Source organism: Nuphar pumila, chromosome 8 (assembly GCF_984573655.1).
Source record: "Nuphar pumila chromosome 8, dmNupPumi1.hap1.1, whole genome shotgun sequence".
In the NCBI taxonomy this organism is placed as follows: domain Eukaryota; kingdom Viridiplantae; phylum Streptophyta; class Magnoliopsida; order Nymphaeales; family Nymphaeaceae; genus Nuphar; species Nuphar pumila.
This window is the reverse complement of record NC_143256.1, coordinates 52,626,843-52,635,812: the sequence shown is the minus strand read 5'-3', so window position 1 is coordinate 52,635,812 and position 8,970 is coordinate 52,626,843. Positions and strand designations below refer to the sequence as shown.

Here is an 8,970-nt window from a genome sequence, read left to right as displayed (position 1 = left end):
CCGAACTGGCTGAGAGGATGTAGGCATCTGCATGGAAGACTGTGGATTCTTCCATGAAAAATTGGGATGGTTACGCCAACCCGGATTATATGTAGATGAGAATGGGTTGTTCGGCGGTCTGACGTAACCCTGAGCTGCCTGAACTTGTTCTTGAACAAATTCAGGGTAATGAGCTGCCGAAGGGCACTTAGTGATCTCGTGTGCCGAACTGGCACAAAGAGTACACACCTGCTGTGTAGTGGATGGTCCTGAGAGAAGCTGGTCCAGCTTCTGAGCAATCATGTCTACCTTGCACTGTAGTGCATTAGATGGACCAATCTCAAGAACACCAGCTTTCTTCTGAATGCTGGGTGTGGCTCTATCCGAATGAGAGCTCGAAGCATGGTGGAGTGAATTCTCGGCCAATGTATCAAATAGTCTCCATGCTTCGTCCTCGCTCTTCAGCATGAATGTCCCTCCACATGAAGAGTCGATCATCTGACGATTCTTGTCAGACAATCCATCATAGAAGCTCTGCACCAGTTGCCATTTCGGCACCTGATGATGGGGACATTTCCTGAGGAGATCCTTTATTCTCTCCCAGGTCTCATGAAAGCGCTCACCATCTAGCTCTGAAAACCTAGTGATGGCTCTACGATATTGGTTCGTACGACCAATGAGAAAATATTTCCGAAGAAACTCCTGTTGCAATTGATCCCAGGACTCTATTTCTACAGAATTTAAGGACTTTAACCAATACTTGGCTTTGTCCTTCAATGAAAAAGAAAATAGAGTCAATCTCAAAGCATCATTATCGAAATTCTGTATCTTAACAGTAGAACAGATTTTGAGGAATTCATCTAAATGTCGGTAGGGATCTTCATGACTAAGGCCATAAAAGGATGGAAGCATCTGAATAATGCTGGCCTTAATCTCGTAATGAGGCGCTCCTACATCGGGTCTCCGAATGCAGGATGCCTGAACATAGTCTGTGGGAATGAAGTATTCCCGCAGAGGACGTGGATGAACTGGGGGTGGAGGTGGAGGATCCATGTCAGCCATTGTTGCCGAACTTCGATGAGAATATAAAATTCTCTCTGGGTTGTCAACAAATGGGTGTAATGGGGTTCCTAAACCTCGTCGACCCTGCATACACTGGTACTAAGACCAGATGTAAGCAAACGACCTAACTCTAAATCTAAACTAACACAAGTACTAAAATGTAAATAAACAAATAACAATAACTAAAAACACACAAATATGCTATCTAGCTATGTCAGAATTCTATAACTAAATGAATAAGTAACAAAGTAAACTATTCTAAAATGCTAAAACAAATAAATACAGGAAATCACAAACTATGTTTTTCTAAAACCCACCTGTCTAATCGCTCCTTGCAGAATGATAATTAAGTGAATCCTAAAAAGAACAGTACGTGAATCCTATATTCACTTACTAATCCAACTAACTAAAAAGAAAACAACTAATTAACTAACTACAACAAATTAATAAATCAAACTCTAAGAAATATAGTAATTAATTCGCCGTTGCCCGGTAACGGCGCCAAAATTTGGTTGATATTTTGAAATAATCTTTTTAAAACAAGTATTTGCAATAAACTTTGGAAAATCGTCAACCAAAAATATAAAAACCGAGTTTCCACAAAGTGGTAAGTTCGGGTCGAATCCTCAGGGAACAGGAATTAATTAAGGTATTTCTAGAAAATTTGATTTATTAATTAACAATATCAATTTACAACTATAAAGTTAATACAACTACAATTAATCACTAAAATGAAAATGAAAAAGCAATTAAATCTTCTGCTCCACACCAAGGGTATTTTCGTCTTTTCACCAACTATTCGTTCTTCGCACTTGGAAAATAACCCTGGAAAATAAATATGCTTTTCAACCTAAAAATGCAGAAAACAATTCAAAGTTAGTATTCTATTCTAACAATGCAAACAATAAATAAAACTAATTCTAATTTTACGAAAATGATAAAACAAATGCTACTTATCAAACAAAAATTAAATAAAATACTAAATTAATTCTAAAATTAACCAAATTAATTCTACTAATGCTGTATGATGATTATGCAACTCTTAAAATGCATAAACTACTGAAAACAGGTCTAAAATGCCGAAACTAAGAAAATTACGAAACTGCCCCTAACTAGTGTAAAATAGATTTCTGATAGGTTATCGGAAAACCACTGTTTGACAAAGAAAAAGAGGTCCGATTTTCCCGAATTTTGTTCTGTTCTGCAACTGACAGATTAAACAGTCTGGCAGTTTTTACAGAATGAAAAAATGATATCTGGAACTCCAGATATAAGCGTTTCAAATCTGGGAAAAATCAGGATATCGAAAGTCCTGTAATTTAAAATCCAGAAAAAGCGGTTTTCGCAAAACGATTAAAAATCAGACCAAATCAACTCCGAAAGAGCTGAAATTTGGTCTGCAGTCAAATAACACGTCAGTTAAGTGAATAGAACAAAAGTTTTTGGAAAACACAAAATTTTTGCACAGAAAATAACGCTTGTGCGACAGGGCAAAATTCGGGTTTTTCGTTGAGTGCACTATTCACTTTGTGAACCTATTTTACCCACTAAGAATGTAATCTACATGCAATGCAAACTTAATTAATCCTATATAACTGATTATATGCAGATGTTAACTGTGATGAAGCTAAATGAACTCTACATCAAGTATGACATGCATTTTATGACTATGCGCTAAATGAAATACTAATGCAATTACAATCAAAACACTAAATAATGTAGTTAAATATATGACTAAATGCTTTACCAAATATAAACTAACTACACTATACTAACTAACTTATCAACAAATGACAAACTAACAAACACACATCAAATCAACAAATATAAATTTTAACTAAACAATTAAAGAAATAACTATACTAGCTAATCTAACATCACTATGAGTTAAATCTAAAAATTATGGGACTAATATGGAACAATAAGACACGGATTTGACTAGGACTAGGGTCGGTTGACTAGACTCGGTTGACTTAGGATGAATCGGTTTTGACTTAGCTAAGGTTGAGTTAACTTGGCTAAGGTTGACTCGATTAGGCTTGACCTAACTAGTTGGGTTCGGGTTGGTCTATGACTTGACTTAAGCTTAGCTAGGGTTTTGACTCGATTGGGTCTAACTAAAACTAGGTTGGACTCAGTATTGAGTTGACTTAGTCAACTAGGTTCGGGTTGACTCACTAGGTTCGGCTTGGGTTAGGTAGGGTGAGATAGACTAGGTTGACCTAAACTTAGGTTAGGTTTGACTCGACTAGGCTCGGTTTTGAGTTGACTTAGTCAACTAGGTTCGGGTTTACTTAAGTGGAATCGGTTTGACTTAGATAGGGTTGGACTAAAGCTTGACTAGGGTTAGGTCTATGTCTTGGACTCGACCTAGGTTCGGTCTAAGCTTTGACTTAGACTAAGCTAGGTTTTGACTAGATTAACGACTCACCTAACCAAGTCAATCTAATTGACTAGGTTAGATTAGGTTCAATAGGTAGGGTCGGTTGACGCAAACTAAGGGTTGACTTGACTAGACTCAAGTGGGTTTAGACTAGGGTTTGACTCGACCTAGGCTCGGTTTGACTAGGTTAGGTTTAGACTGAAGTAGTAACCTCTTAATTCCTTCAATTAATTCAAAGTTACCAATTTTAATGAAGGAGGTTAGGAAAATAAAGTAAGAATTATCAATGCCCAACTTGGAAATGATTTGGATTCTTCAAAAACCGTCCCACATAATGAGGGAGTTACTTTCCGTAATTGCTTTTAAAGACCTCTTTGGAAAACAAAAAGTCCAATCTAGAAATCCCCAAGTTTTGCTTTTCAAGATAGAATTGAATTGCCTTTAATTCTTTAGGGAAATCGTGTAGTCTAAATTAGGATTTTTTTGTTTAAATGCAAAAACACTTTTCAAAGGTAAGGAGTAACTCCATCTTTAATGCTTATTCAAAATTCAAATCTTCCTTAAATGCCTCACACGATTTTTGAAGAACTTCCTTTTTCCAAAAGCTTTCCAATTTTCAATTACTTTAATTACCTCACTTCTCAAAAACCACCAACTTCAATTGGTGCTACTTTCTAAACTAATAGAATTAAATCTACCTAGGGAATAAAAGAACTTAAATAGAAAATCGATTTCCTAGGAGTTAATGCTAACCTAATTCCCAAAACCTACCTAAATGCAATAAATGCTTTCTAAAAAAAAACGACCTAGAGCTCAATGGGAGCTCTAATGGCTGCCGCCCCACCTTGGGGAAGAAGAAGACTAACAAAAATAAAAAAAAATTAAAAACATAAACTAACAAAAAAAAAATGATTTTACTAAATAGCCACTATTTTGATAAACTAAATTAAAATAAAATCAAAAGAAGTTCTAATTGCACAAATGCAAACATGAACAGCAATAGGCTGGAATTTATTAAAAACTTAAAGAAATAAAATTCGACTTTTGTAATTTTTGTTTTTCAATAGATCCAAAACACCAAAAACACAAAAATGCTAAAAACGATTCTCTAAAACAATCCGAAAATAAGGAAATGACTTAACACGATTTTTTTCTGCTGATAATATGCAAAATATACAGCAAACCACACAATTTACTAACCTAAAAACACAAATCTAACTAAAATGCAAAGATCGGCTAGAATAAGTCTAGCCGATTTTTTTTTTTTTCAAAAATGATAACAAACAAGACACAAGCACAACCCACGAATAAAATGAATTAAAATGAACTTTTATAATTGGATTTTCAGCAAAACAACTCAATACACACGCTGGACATAAAAAATTGAAACAAAAATATTTTTGTAAAAATCAAGAATCGGCTAGAAATTGTCTAGCCGATTTTTGTATTTTTGCTTTTCTATTGAAATAACAATCACCCCACACAAGCCAACGACTAAGATGAATCAAAAGAGCAACATTTTTTTATTAGTTTTTCTGTAAAACAGACCCAAGAACACCTATGACACTTGAAGAATCGGTTAGATGGAGATCTAGCCGATTTTAAGGAAAAGAATGAAAAATAAAAAAAAATCGATTCCAATGAATCAAGCAAACAAATAAACCTAATCTAACGTGCTGGCCTATGCACGAAATCTAATCTAAGGTTGAGACAAAAATAAAAATAAGAAACACACAGAAAATAAAAAAAAGAAAACCAACACACAATTCGGTTTTAGCTAGAAGAGAAGGAAGAAGAAGACCTACCTCTTGGAAGATCCGACGACCGGGGGGATGAAGAAGAGCGGACCGTGGCTGGAGTAGGACGTCCTAAACAGTTCAAGGATGCTGGAATTCACCAAAAAAACAGCACCTTTGCAGCTGCTACACGTTGGAGATCCACCGACGATGGAATGTGAGCCGATTCTCGATCGGAGGGTGTAGAAAGCCGGATGGAGGTAGGGCCGGCTCACCTTGTTGGTGTGTTTCGCACTCCCGCACAAGGTTAATGGTCTCCACCTCTGCTACACCTACAAAAATACAGAAAAGTGGTGAAACTACAACAAGGAGAAAGAAACAAATGGAAAGGAACACAAGAGAGATAAAAAATATGCTTGAAAATCAAGCATAGACCGGTCTTCAATGGCCAAAACGTGGAGGGAGATGGAGAGGAAGGAGCTGCTGGAGTAGAATCACTGTAGGGGGCATCCAAACATAGCCAAAGACGCCTAGGGTTCTTAAAAAAAAACTATTTATAGTTTTGACATTTTTCAGAAAGAGGGTTAAAAAATAAAATATTGCTAGGCTCCACTTTCTGGGGGGTTTTCTGCAAAACTTTTTAAATTGGATATGGATAGGCGTGTGGGTTGGGTTTTGGGCTTTTTAAGAGTTGATCCAAGGTCCAATTAACCTAAATGGGTCGGATATGGATCCGATCCACCTCGAAATCCATGCCCAAACACTGAAATAGCCATAACTCTCTCATTTTAACTCCGATTTTTCTGAAATTCGAACCATAACCCCTTACTATCAAAACACATCTAAACATGGGTTTAAAACCTTAAACTTGATACAAAATGCATGAAAAACTTGTTTACATGATGTGCATTTCATGCATCATCAAATACCCCCATGCTTGAATGTTTGTTAGTCCCTTAACAAACCCTAATTATGATATGCAACGAAGACAAGAAATGCTAAGCATGAATGCATAATACTAACTCACTTTCGTAGGAATCACGGTTGCATTTAGCGTATGCAACAAGCCCTTTAAACCCCTAGCTTACACTAGTGGACTAGTAAGGTCTCGTGAGGGTTTGCAAAGATGCTACCCACAAACATCAATGAAATGCGAGGATGATTTCTCAAAAATATTAAGCTTTTAAGAATGCAGTTGGAACAAATATTTCATGTAATTGACATTCTCAAAACATGTTTAAAAATCTCATGCCACCACAGTAAAAATTCTTTTCCTTCACTTGTCTAATATTGTAGCTAGTTCATGATTTTTCTCCGAAAGTCAAGTATTCTCATGTTTTACTCATTTATTCTCACTTGTATATTTTCTGCACAATAATACACATATATGCCAAAGCAATGAAAATTTTCTCATTCAGCACATTCTTTTTCTTTCATTTTCACTCTTTTTTTCAACTTTTGATCTCTTGCGCATTCTTCTCATATGAGCACTATTTGAATAGTCAGTTTTCGTGACCCATTTAGCGAGCTTTGGGTCAGTGACTCCCAAGTCGGCCGGCCTTAGGGCACTAGATACAGAGTATCCCTCAGACTTAATTGCTCGAGTCACTAGACCTTCTATTCTAATAGTTTACGTATAGTTTTCCTCTCGTCATGTGCAATGTCTCTATCTCTTAGGCTTTCTATGCAGTCCATGTAACAAGCTTTCGAACCGGTGGCTCCCAAACCAGCTGGCTTTGGGGCACCAGGTGTAAAACACCCTTCAGATTCTACTTACTCGAACTACAAAGGCCACAGATATCGACTTAGACAAGAAGATGATCTCCTTCGTTATCCTTTTCATTAAGAGACTCAAACATTTCATCTCGTGTCTGAGTTCCACAAGTAGGATTCACGAAGACATCAACAACTAAACGTAGCTCTATTCTTTTTAAACTCATTTTTCTAAAACATCTTTTCATTGCTTATTTCTTTCACAAAACATACTGTGCATACTTATACAAAAGTGATTCAAAATTTTCTAACAATCAAATACTATCTTTTCTTTGAATTTTCTCATAAATAACTACTCTATTTGAATCAGTTCAGAAAAAAAAAATTTATGGGGCTTAAAAATTTATAAACTGTTAGATTATGCCAAAAACAATCATATATGCTACAACTTGTTCTCAAATGCCTACTTTAATTACCAGTCAGAAAAAAAAATTGGAATTTTTGTGTGCATGCATCTAAACCCCCCCCCATGCTTGAATGACACTGTCCCTAGTGGCATACAAAATATATCACAATACGATGCACATGCATACTAAAGGACAATAGAATATGGGAGAAAGGATAGATACAACCTGATCTGCTCTTGAGTTGCTGAAGTTGAATTTCATCTGATCTTTGAATTCTTTGAAAGCTCTGCTCTGTACCTGGTACTGATACACTAAGTGTTAAATTCATCCTGCATATATCAAAACAAAAGTTAGCAAATATAAAATAAAATAATGAATAAAGAAGATACTGAAATGACAAACAAACTAATGTATATATGATACATCCCTCTGGTTGAATCCTCATGCCTTCGTGAGATGCACTATCTCACACTCACCATCCTGCAGGGCATATGAAATAAAGGGCTTCAATCTTTGCCCATTCACCTTGAATGTACCTTGGGTCATAGGATCGAATAATGTTACTGCTCCATGGGGAAATACTTCTTTCACAATGTAAGGGCCTGTCCATCTCGATCTCAACTTCCCTGGCAATAAATGTAAACGAGAATTGTATAGCCACACTTTCTGATCTGGCTCAAACACTTTCCTGAGAATATGCTTATCATGAAATGCTTTCGTGCGAGCTTTGTATAATTTGGCATTCTCATATGCATCATTCCTGAGTTCCTCTAATTCTGAGAGCTGCAGTGCTCTCTCTTTGCTAGCCTAGGTGAGGTCAAAATTCAATTTCTTGATAGCCCAATACGCTCTATGCTCTAGCTCGACAGGAAGATGGCATGCATTCCCGAATACAAAGCGATACAGGGACATGCCAATGGGAGTCTTAAATGCAGTTCTATATGCCCAAAGTGCATCATCTAAGCGCTGGGACCAATCCTTGCGGTCCGGACGATCTGTCTTTTCTAAAATTCGCTTAATCTCCCTATTGGACACTTCAACCTGTCCACTAGTCTGCGGATGATATGGAGTGGTGAATCTATGATTGACAGAATATCTTCTCAGAAGGGAAGCTATCTGTACATTCCTAAAATGCTTGCCACCATCGCTAATCATCGCACGTGGCACACCAAAACGACTGAAAATGTTGTGCTTAATAAACTTAAGCACTACTCTATGATCATTGGTCTTGGTTGCCACAGCCTCGACCCATTTGGACACATAATCAACCGACACAAGAATGTATAAATTTCCGAATGAAGGCGGAAATGGTCCCATGAAATCAATGCCCCAAACATCAAAAATCTCGACTATCAAAATCGGAAGCAAGGGCATCATGTCCCTCTTGGACATATTCCCAATCTGCTGACATCGAAGACATCGCCTACAAAACTCATGAGCATCCCTGTGGAGTGTGGGCCAATAAAATCCTGACTGCAACACCTTTGCAGCCGTCTTCCTACTGCTAAAATGCCCTCCACAGGCTAATGAATGGGAAAAATTCAGAATGGACTGGTACTTCTCCTCCGAAACACATCTCCTAATGATCTGGTCTGCACAGTATTTGAACAACTCTGGTTCATCCCAATAATAGTGCCTCACCTGAGATAGGAACCTCTCACGCTCATTCTTGTTCCAATGCTCAGGTATC

General features: G+C 37.0%; 1 non-coding gene across 1 annotated transcript; it reads left to right on the top strand.

The window, feature by feature from the left end:
• The first annotated feature begins 535 nt into the window (after nt 1–535).
• Nucleotides 536–638, top strand: LOC149829936 (small nucleolar RNA R71). The gene has a single exon (XR_016433932.1). It is a non-coding gene; the product is annotated as a small nucleolar RNA R71 (small nucleolar RNA).
• The last annotated feature ends 8,332 nt before the right edge of the window (nt 639–8,970 follow it).